Source organism: Pteropus medius, unplaced genomic scaffold, assembly GCF_902729225.1.
Source record: "Pteropus medius unplaced genomic scaffold, Ma_sr-lr_union100, whole genome shotgun sequence".
NCBI lineage: Eukaryota > Metazoa > Chordata > Mammalia > Chiroptera > Pteropodidae > Pteropus > Pteropus medius.
The window spans coordinates 11,446,120-11,456,355 of record NW_024349797.1 but is presented as its reverse complement, the minus strand read 5'-3'; the positions used below and the strand labels follow the sequence as shown (position 1 = coordinate 11,456,355).

Genomic DNA, 10,236 nt, shown 5'->3' with positions numbered 1-10,236 from the left:
GCTGCTCTATTTCTATATTCCATAAAAAATAAGACTTGGTATATCAAGTAATGACTTCTAAATGATTAAACATGCAAAAATATAGTGCTAAAACCTGATAAAAATCATTAAAAATAAATTACACTGCTTTTAGTCCGTGGGAAAAGGCATTGTCAGCTGACAAAACAGAATACAACTTCTTTCATCTAAGGCTTCAGGCAACCTGGCTACTATTTACCTTAGGCTGATTGAAAATAGCTATTACAGATAATCTGATCAGTTCAATTGCTTAAAGTGGATATATTGCATATAAAAGTCCTAGGGGACAGAGATATGTTTAATTATTTAGCAAACATACATTCACTGAGCTTCCCGGAAACTAATGATAATGAGGTACACAAAAATAGGCACTATAATATTTATAACAAGAAGAATGATCACAGTAATACATAGGGAAAAAAAAAAAAAAAAAAAAGCCAGCCAAGGTGTTACCCAGGCTTTCATTGCTCTTAAATTTCACAACCACTTAAGGAGGAAGATATAACTAATAATCCTATTTGAAGGATGAGGAAACTGAGGCTGAGAGAGTTCATGGCTTCTACCCAAAATTATCCAGCTGAATAGGGGTAGAGCCAGGATTCTCACTCAGATGTACCTGTTTCCGGGGCCTGTTCTCCAGTCCACTAGGCTTCGCTTTTCTGGCAGCACCACTACAAGCCTGGCGAGGATGCAGAGAGAGGAAAATATGATCTTGCTATTGATTTTGCATCAATGATAGCCACGTATGATTTAAACACAGAAAATATGAGGAAATATATTAATTTGTTCTTAATTCGGTATGGACATGAGAGGGGACACAAGAAAAATAGCAGTTATGTTCAATGAGAAAACTTGATGTTCACGGGATCTCTTTGCTCTCATTCCTGGACATGTTAGTGTTTGGACAGGAGGAGGGTCGGGGGAAAATATAACTGGCTGAGGGAAGAGTCTAAAACAAAATATAAACCTATAGAACAATACGTACTTCTTTAAAGAGTCTAAACAAAATATAAAAATATAAAATAATACTTAGTTCCTTCAAGAATCTAAAACAAGATATCCTTTAGTGTTAAAAGAAAATCTCCATGTACAACATTTCGCAGATTCTTCGCTTTATTCCTAGGGGGCAGGTAACTCTGAGATTATCATTCTGATTTTAAAGATAACTTTGTGAGGCTCAGTGAGGCTCAATTAGTAGAAGAGACAGGATTGAAACTGAGCTTTCTGCTGACCAGTGGTCTTTCTAGTATATTATCATCCAAGGTGGTAGAATAAATATGGTATATGTGGTAAGGGATCAAGATTGAGTTAACTGAGTAAAGGAAAAAGATCAAAGAAAGTTTTTTTGATGGGAATGGAAAGAGTTCAATGTGAATATATGAACATAATCAGATAAGTTTTAAAGAGACATTTATGTATTCATATGTTACTTAGGTGGCAAGAGGGACACAGTGTGGTTTGTGAAAGAGAATAGACAATATCCCATACTGTGCTTTGGAGTCAAGCAAAGCCAGGTATGTATAGCAAGCTATTTAACTTCTCCAGTCCTGAGTTTCCTTATCTTTAAAGTGAGAATAGGAATCTCTCCATCACCAGAGTTTTTATTGACAATAAAGGGAAAATGTGATAATATGTATGAAATGCACACAGCAAGCTCTCTCCATGGAGAGCAGTGATTGCAATTATAACTCCAAATAAAGTGGAAACTGTGTTTGAAGACAGTTAACATGGAAGCAATGTAGAAAAGAAGAAGACAATGAGAGTTTGATGGAGGGGAAAAAGTAATGTGGCATCATTTTACTGTATACGATTCTACTCTTCTCCAGAATATCCTTCACTGCTTTTCCATTATATCTGCATTAAAAATAAGCAAACAAAGAGGCATTAGACCTCTTTGAGGGGGCTCTAATGTTTGGTCACCTATGTAATCAAACCAAAACCTCACCCAGAGTCGCTTCTTGTAAATGCTTCAAGGTGGAAAGAAAACCAATCACACACAGCCAACTAGACTTTCCCAAACAATGCAAATACCTAAGCTATAGCCAATCAAAGAATTTTCTTGCTTTGCTTCTCTGTCTTCTCTATAAAAACCTAGCCTTCTAGCTCCTGAGGGTAGAGTGCCGCTGACCACTTCTGGTTTGGCGTTGGCAGACTGAAATCAATATTTGTTCCAATAAACTCTTTAAACTTCTAATGTGCCTCAGTTCATCTTTTACCACTTGGAATAAAATTCAAACTCTATAGTTCGTCCTACAAATACATCTATAATGTGGCTTCTGTATTCTCTTCCAGGATTATCTCTGAAGAATTTCCTCCTGTCTGATCTCCAGCCATGCTGTGATTTGTTTGTGATTTTAATTCTTTCTTTTCAGTCTACCTAGAATGTTCGTTCCCTAGCTCCTCACCTGGTCTCAACTTAAGTAATACTTCTTCAGATAAGACTTCTCAGACCTTTTGTTGCCTTCCTTAATTAATTAATTAATTTTGCAATTATGTACACGTTCTCATGTTTTTCTTCAAGCAATTGACAACAAAATCGAAAAGCATCAAGTGACATGAACTGAGCTTCTCTGAAGCTCTGAATGCATTAAAGATAGAAAGAAGGACAATATGAAGACTGCCAAAGGATATAAACCATTACATAACACTTCAATATCTGTACAAGAGATGCCAGACATGGTTATAAGTGATTGAATTGCCAAATGAAGGGGAAAAGGAAAAAAAAAATCTCTGTTAGAGTTGGAGAAGACATGAGGTTCTTCAAAATTTTGGAGGTCTCAAACTGCTACATTGAAATAAGAAGCTATACTTTAAATTTTTTGAACCTGTGGATTGCGTGTGCACATCCATGAGAGTGTGTGTGTCTGTGTATGTGTGTATCTTACTTGTTCTTCTGTGTGTGTTTTTGTGTTTCTGTGCTTTGAATTGACTTATGTGTGTGAGAGAGAGCGAGAGAGAATGATTGGAGCATGTGACAACAGAGACAGCATTTTGAAAGCAATGGGAAATATGCCACTTGATGGATGTCATTTTGCTGCATGTGGCTTCAGCCTTCCATCTCACGTCTCCCTCTTGACAACAGCACTAAATTATGAAAAGTGAGACTCTCAGAAGGCTTCCCTATTCAACTAAAAATCTATTATACAAATAACCTATTGTTGAAGAAGACAATCATATTACATAGAAAATAAACTAAAAAGTGCTTGATAAATTAAATCAAATAATTGTTCTACCTCATATGATGTGCTGATGCATACAGTTTATTATTTATATATTTTCATTGGATAGATGACCTACTTATGCCTTATACATGGTGGGTGTAAACTAGACCTGAAATGTTAACATGATTTAAAAGATGAAATTTGAAGGAATATTTTCTCTAAAGCTAGAGAGCTAGTGGTAGCTTCATCAATTTCAACAACTTTAGTTTTGTTTGTTTGTTTTTGACAAGAAGTACAAATGTAGAAGACAAGTATCCCACTGCGCTCATGGGTCTAGCACAATCACAGAAGAATATCAGACTTGTCCCCAATTAACCAGTGGAAATTTTTAAAAATACATCTAGAAATGTCAAGACAAAAGAAGCCTTAAATCTGATAGCATTTGGAAGATCTACAAAATTAGGAGCAAGTATAATCTTGAGATTCTATCTTCTAAGGAATTCTTCCTCAATTAATCATAATATTGGTTTTCGGAGATTATTGAGGTAGGTGTGGATTTAGAACTAGGAAGTCCAAGTCATAACCAAGCAGACAGGGTGTTTTGTAGACACTTGTCATCCGAGTCAAGAATTTAATTATCACCCCTTTAGATAGACTCTACCTAATCACCTATTCTAATTTAGAAACACCAATTATTCTCAGTTTTTTTATCATAGCACATTGTTTTTTGCATTATTTATTATGTTCTGAAAATACATTACTTATATATTTATTTATTTGGTTATTAATTGTTTCCCCATTTTGCCCAGTGTGGACACTGTGAGGTCATGTACCTTGTTGTTCTTATTCCTCATGTATCCCTAACTCATAAAATAGTACCTGACACATAGTGGGCTCCAAGTAAATATTTACAGTGAATGAGATAAAAATAACATAAAGAACACAAAGAGATAGAATGTCTATAACTTAGTAACATGTTTATCATCTGCTCAGGATTTAATTTTCTTTTGCTCCTGTAGCTTAAAATGTTTTATAATAACTATAGTAAATAATATAATAATTAAAACACTCAAAGTCAAAAAGTGCCGCATTTCATTTATTAAAGGACTGTGCTGATTACCTTATTTTTCACCATAATTACAGCACTGTTTCCTCTAATCAGAATTAGATGGAGTAACCATGAATACAAAGATGGTTTTATCTGTGGATGGGGAGCAATCCCTTTATTTTATCTATCACCATTCATTTATGCATTCAATCATTCATTCTTGTGTTAACATTTCTTGGGGGAACTGTCATTGTTCTCCTAGGTTCTATAACAGACATATGTCCTTCCTTCTAGGGAGTCAGAATCTAGTAGGCAGAAAATCAAGGAAACCAATATATACCAGTACGATGTGGCACTAGAGCTACACACAGTAAATTCTGAGAGTACAGATTTTCACCTGGCATAAGTCATCAAGGAAGGTGAGCAGGGAAAGTCTGGCAGCAGAAAGTAGAGGTTAGGTTAGGCTGAAGAAGTCATTTGATTGGAAAACAGGGAAATTCAACTAGTTGATATGACTGGGCAGAATATATAGATACTCCTAGACTTACGATGAGCTTATGTCCTCACACATGCATTGTAAATTGAAAATATCATACGTCAAAAATCTGTTTAGTATACCTAACGTACCAGACATCATAGCTTAGCCTGGCTTGCCTTAAACATGCTCAGAACAGTTACTTTAGCCTATAGTTGGGCAAAATCACCTAACACAATGAATATACTGAAGAGTGTCACATGGCTGATGGGAAGTTGTGACTCCTTGCCACTGCCCAGCATCACAAGAGAGTATCCTACCACTTATCACAGCCTGGGAAAAGATCTAAATTCAAAATTCAAAGTATGATTTCTATTGAATGCACATCCCTTTTGCACCATGCTGAAGTCAAAAAATTGTAACTCAAATCATCATAAGTCAGGAACCGTTTGTATTTAGGAAATAGGCTATGGGGGTAGGCAAGAATCATATCACGAGAGGACTTTCATGCCATGCGCAACATAGATAACATACAAGTAAAAGATATCTGTCATCCAATAAGACCGAAGCTATAAGAATGGCCCCAATTATACTACATTAATCAATGACCTACAGGGAGGTTTGCAGGCCCTTTCAGGTGTCCATGCTTTCTTGTGGTAAGAAGGCCACCAATGTCCTCAATTTTATAGAGAAACTCAATTTGTTTAGTTCATCCAGAGTTCTGGTTAGTTTAGGATGGCAGAACTCACAAGAGACCAATAATATTAGGTACAACTGTAAAAGGACACTTACATCAACTTGTCCGTCCATTTTTTCCTGGGCATGACCCTACAAAGAGAACAAAAAGTTGGAAAACTTTACTGATAAGACATTAAAATAAGTCGCCATAATAAATCTATTCACCTATGAGGGAGAAAAAAGAAAATATAAAATGAATTGTGTGCATAGTTAGACTCATTTCAGAGGACTAAAAATAAATGCCTGTACATTACTGTTTAAATCTCCTTTTCTAATTCTAGATCTCACATTCTTTTTCCTAAGATTATAGTAAATTTGATTGAACTTCAGGTTTTTAAAATTCTATAAATATTACATATATTTTTCCAAAATAAAAATGTTATCAGTTCAAAATGTAGCATATAAGCCCTCTAAAATATTTAATAAATATGAAATTATGAAGGTGAAATCACCTTTTAGATAGACTATTTAGATAGACTATTAACACTATTGATGTTTTATTAGAAATTCCTGTATCTTTTTATACACATAATGTACACACAAACATTTATTGCTTTGTAAGCCTCTTTTTGATTTACGATAGATTGTTAACATCTAGTGGCATCAATTATTATTTCTCAGTTTTGTGTATAGCTAGCTATACCTGCACTTTACGTATTCAAACCATCTTGATCAAAATTTAGATGTTTTCTACTGTAATTTCTTTGAATTGTAAATATTGAAAAGAATACCTTTGCATATGTATATGTGTCCTCTTTACTTATTTTTATTAAAAAATAAATTCTGAGAAGTGGGATTTATATGTCAAAGGTATACATATTTTGAAGATTTGGTGTTAAATATGAACATTTTGTTTTCCAGAATTTACCCTTTAAGTAGTGATTTTACCATGCTTTCATCAAAATTAAAATAATATTTTTATCAATGTTTGTCACTTTGATAGGCAGAAATATATTTCATGTTTATATATATCTTTGATTATGAGCGAAGCTGAACATCTATTCTTACACTGTTTTTCTTTTTTAACTACATCTTTATATTACTTTTCCATATTTATATTAAAATGCTAGCTTTTGTTATTTTATTAATGACTTGTTGAATGCCATTAAAGCAGCTGGTATTGAGCACCGCCATGTGCCAGACACTCTTTTAGGCATCTAGGTCACGGAAGTGATCAGAAAAAAAAACCCTAATAACAACAACAACAAATAGTAATTCATTAACTGAAAAAATATTCTGATATTTTCTCCACTGAGGGTCAAACACATGCTACATATTTTTTCCCCAACCTTTCCAGTGACATATTTACAAATCACTTAAGCTAAATGCCTCTGCAATATTTCAATGTATACATTATGATTTGATTTCCATTATTCTTCCTTTTCAGAGAATGACCTCACTACTTAATTTTGAGTCCTTCTATTGGATCAACATTAGTATTTATAAAGCGTTGGGATACAGAAGAAGAAATAATCAAATCCCTTTTAAAATTTCCCAAACATCCACAGGATATGTTTGAGAGAAGCTTGAATGCTGAGACCAAATTTTCCTTCACCCAACCTTGAGTAAGCCTTTATTATTATTATTAAGTGAGCATCGTGCTCTGAGCAAGGAGGGCCAGCATCAGCATATCAGGTGGTCAGGCTGAGTCATGAGCACGAGAGGATTGCTTGTCTCTATTGTGCAAGTTCTGTTGTTTTAATCTAACTTGTAAAAACAGGAACTTGTTTACAACCAAGAAAAATAAGAAAAAGAGAAAGAAAAAAGGATCTTAGCTCTGGTATTCCACCTAGTTAGAGATTTGAGAAATAGAAGAGCCTGTGTAGACAAGAATCTTAGCTAACCTTATCATCTGTGCACTTTGCAGGTAGACATGATAAATGGCTTTGCTACACTAATAGCTAGCCAGTTTCCAGCAAGGCACTTTTCAGACCTTCCCCATAAGTTTAATTTAATCTTTTATGCTCATAAAATTTCAATATTTATTCTTCCCACCCCCAATTTTTATTTTATTTTTGATTCCTCTGCCCTTGCTCTTTCAAACAAAATCTAAAATGAAAGTGTCAGAATTTTATATCAAAACCTATTTAGATTGTTTTTGAATGGAGTACAGATAAGCATCCAAATTTTTGAGTGCTTGGTCTAGCCTATTATGTCTTTTAACATGCCTTTAAGAAGCAGTTCCAGGGCTCCGACAAATGTTTCTCATCACTGTAAGTCACAAATGAGTCGGCACCAGGAGGTGTAGAGTGATTGACAATCTTAGGGATAAACACAGAGAATTCTCAATACACTGTCATGACAAAGGCCGATATTTGGAGGCTGCTGAGTGATATGCTACATCAGTTTAAGACCCGCATCATTTTGTGAGAAAGAAAGTCTTTGAAAATTAATCTCATAGCAGAGTCAATTTTTTTTTGTCTGTAGATTTTTACCATCAACTCTTCAAAAATGGTGAGAATGATTTTTTAAAGTGATTGTTTAAAAATAACTGAAACTAAAAACCTCTTGTATTAGCGTTTGCAATTTCTGTTCAAATAAGGTAAATGGCTTAATTGACCTTGTGCCTAATTCAACCCATTTATCGTTATAGTTCATTCACATAGATTGATTACCTGTAGGTGGTTTTCATATTTACATAGTATTTCTGGAAGTTCCAGGTGTTTTTTGCAAATATTAAATCCTTTAAACTTCAATAGTCTTAATGGTCCTAAGAGAGAGATAAGAATTGTTTTTAAATCACTTGAGAACTACTCGGGATCAAACCTTCATTTCTGGGAGCAAATGTCTATGAGCTTGGAGCAGAGTTTTCCGTGTGAGACAGCAGTTGCAAGGATTCCTAGAATCAGTACTATTATTGAGTAAAACCAGTAGTAGGTGTCAGCCATGAATGTTCCCACTCTTTGTTCTGAAAAAAATTGGTTTAAACTAGATACTACCAGAAAAAATTTAGCTTCTCTGTAGGTCAAGAAATATATCAATGACCCCCACCATTAGGTAAACCATCAGGAGTGCACATAAAGGACCCAGCTCTCAACAGGTCCAATCTTGCCCCCTTTGAAGCTAATGTTATGATAAGCCACACTAGGCTGTGAGCTGTCTAAGGAAGAATTCCAAATAATCGTCACATGAAAAAAAAAATCCTTAAATTGAGTGATAACATTTAGCTTTGTTCCTTTGATACCATTCTGAAATGTATTTTAAAAATGAAAAATATGAGCTTTTTTTTTTGCAAAGGTTTGAAGCAATAAAAAAATCTACATGAAAAGTGAAAGTAACAGTAAAGTTTGCCTTCGCTGAAAAGTGTTTTAGTTATTTTAAAATATTTGCTCATCCATTCACCATTTTCCTTCATTCACTTAGCACTAGATCAGGAGCCATTAGGTTCTAAGAATGCCAAAAAACATAATATAAAATCTTCTCTGAGAGCTGGCACTCTAATCTTACACAAGAAACCGAAATGGAGCTAGCTAAAATACAAGTTGGTATTTGCTGTAGAGCTTAAAGTGATACCATGTAGAATTTAAAAGCTCTGATTTTAAATCTAGTGACCTTGGGCAAGTCACTTAATCTCTTAAAAAGCTTTCCTTTGAATAAATGCAAATAACAAGAGCATCAATCTCACCTTGTAGCTATGAGAATTACAGGAAATAAGATTAGCAGTGCAATTAAACTGGCACTAGGAATTGCTCAATAAAGCTTAGCTACTTCATTGCTAAATGTTCTTCAGACATAGAACAGGTAGCTACTAAGTCTTCGAGAGAGAACAGAAAATCGCCCGAAGAGAAGCATAACTTGGTATAAAACTCAGCTGCTTTGACTAGTTTTCTGCATATGTAGAAATATTTTTAGAATGTCTTATTTGTAAACTAATTTCTTCCTAATGAAATTTAGAAAGGAGAGCAATAATTTTTGGTTAAGGCATGCCTTCATTTAACTTTTATCATAAAAATCACCATTTGGGGATTTTTTTTTTCTCTTTCCAACTTTCTCTCTGATAAATTGTAATGGAGCATTCCATAATTAAGTATATTTATGTTAGAAAGTAAAGTAAAGTGTATATTTTAAATTTTTAAAAAGAATAAGTGGAAACATATGCAAAGAGTCAACACATTGCCATGGGTCCTAGCTAATCTCTTTGTTGGCGCTTCCTTTGAATTTAAGCTCACGTACATTATGGTCCAGCTGCTAGTTGAAACAGGTCCTCCTTCAGTGAGATATTTATAAGTAGACATTTACCAGGCTGTCCACACTTTAATGCTCCCAAATTTTGACTATGACAACACAGTGGGCTATTCCCAGTAGCGATATCTCTATAATAATGATTGAAGATGTTTATGACGATGGCAAAGTCATTTATTTGAGAATTACTGAATCACATTCTGTAATGAGAATTCTGTAATGAGAATTGAGAATTCTATAAGAATGTTGAAAGATAGCAGTTTCTGTTCTGACTTGAATTCTCTTTTTACAAGAGTCAGGTACAACTTGTAAACAGCAGAGCTAAGGGAATATTTCTGCTACACTTCTGCACTTGTCACAACATTCCTGCAGGAAGATGCATCCCTCTGCTTCAGTGCCCAGTCTTTGCCTCCACACTCATGAAATGTATGGGCTGCAAGTATTTACTCTTCATCGGTTTTACATGCAAAGCTGTGTATCTCCCCAACATGGGCAAAACTCTGACATTATTTGAGTGGTTACTAAACTGAATCTATCTTGACTCGATTTGTAACTAAATTCTTTAGCGACTAGAGGCTATCTGTGGGATTAGTATTTGCAAATGTAGAGAAGAT

At 34.5% G+C, this 10,236-nt stretch overlaps 1 long non-coding RNA gene across 1 annotated transcript in view; it reads right to left on the bottom strand.

The window, feature by feature from the left end:
* Positions 1–623: 623 nt before the first annotated feature.
* LOC120619584 (uncharacterized) overlaps positions 624–10,236 on the bottom strand; it is a 315,847-nt gene continuing 306,234 nt past the window's right edge. Inside the window, exons 5-6 of the long non-coding RNA XR_005657565.1 lie at positions 5,495–5,530; positions 624–697 (exon numbers count right to left, since the gene is read on the bottom strand). This is a non-coding gene — a long non-coding RNA (uncharacterized LOC120619584). The remainder of the gene's footprint in view (positions 698–5,494; positions 5,531–10,236) is intronic.